This window comes from Neomonachus schauinslandi, chromosome 1, assembly GCF_002201575.2.
Source record: "Neomonachus schauinslandi chromosome 1, ASM220157v2, whole genome shotgun sequence".
Taxonomy (NCBI): domain Eukaryota; kingdom Metazoa; phylum Chordata; class Mammalia; order Carnivora; family Phocidae; genus Neomonachus; species Neomonachus schauinslandi.
Window position 1 is genome coordinate 106,082,296 of NC_058403.1, and position 1,235 is coordinate 106,083,530.

The 1,235-nt window shown below is 40.1% G+C and overlaps 1 pseudogene; it reads left to right on the top strand.

Annotated features, from left to right (window-relative positions):
- The first annotated feature begins 334 nt into the window (after positions 1-334).
- On the top strand, positions 335-812 carry LOC110591727 (annotated as a pseudogene).
- Positions 813-1,235: the final 423 nt, after the last annotated feature.

The following is a 1,235-nucleotide window of genomic DNA, read 5'->3' on the forward strand; positions in this document are numbered from 1 at the left end:
GGTCGCCAGCTCTAGAATCTGAGCTCTCCACCTAGGAAAGGTCATGGATGGAAGTGGGCTGTCTCTCAATTCTTGGAATTGAGATGTTTCTTAAATATCTTTGTGCGCCTGGGTGGCTCAGGTGGTTAAGCATCCGACTCCTGGTTTCGGCTCAGGCTGTCATCTCAGGGTTGTGAAATCAGACTCCGTACAAAGTGTGGAGTCTGCTTAAGAGTCTCTCTCCCTCTGCCCCTCCCCCCTGCTCTCTTTCTCTCTCTAAAATAAGTAAATCTTTAAAAAATAAAAATAAAAACAGAGGAGCGAGGTGGCGGAGCCGTGTAGGCTGGCTGGTGGCATGGCAGACGAGGAGGAAGACCCTACTTTTGAGGAAGAAAATGAAGAAATTGGAGGAGGTGCAGAAGGCTGACAGGGTAAAAGGAAGAGACTTTTTTCTAAAGAATTGCGATGTATGATGTATGGGTTTGGGGATGACCAGAATCCTTATACTGAGTCAGTGGATATTCTTGAAGACCTTGTCATAGAGTTCATCACTGAAATGACTCGCAAGGCAATGTCAATTGGAAGACAAGGTCGGGTACAAGTTGAAGATATCGTCTTCTTGATTTGAAAGGACCCAAGGAAGTTTGCTAGGGTTAAAGACTTGCTTACTATGAATGAAGAATTGAAACGAGCTAGAAAAGCATTTGATGAAGCAAACTATGGATCTTGACACCTTCTGTACTTTCTGAAGCTTCATTATCTTCTGGGGAAACCATATATCATAACTTTATTTTCCACATTGGGGTCCTAATATCTAGCCATGTATATGCAAGATGGAGAAACAAAAAGTCGTCAGCTTTTATTTTCATGTCTTCGATTTTAGAATGATATTTGAGCCTTGAATTGCCTGCCCTTATAGGACTATACTTGAATTACTTACTGGGTTTTAATGACCACATGTAAGTTGAAGTACCTTGCAAACTATGTGGTTCCTTCTGACTTTTGACTAAGTGATGAAGTAGTATTTATGTATTGGGTGTATTTGTGCCCTTGTAGGCTATACCATAGCTGTTTAATATATGAAATCTATAGGGCACCTTCGACTATGATTGCTAAGACATGTTCCATGTATTCTAAAGTTTTTAGACTACGGTAGTCCAAGAGATTATTAAAAGATAGTGAACTGGTTTGCTTTTTTTTTTTAAGGAGAAGATGATACAAGAAAATAGTCTTTTGTAGGAATGTTTATCTAAGAT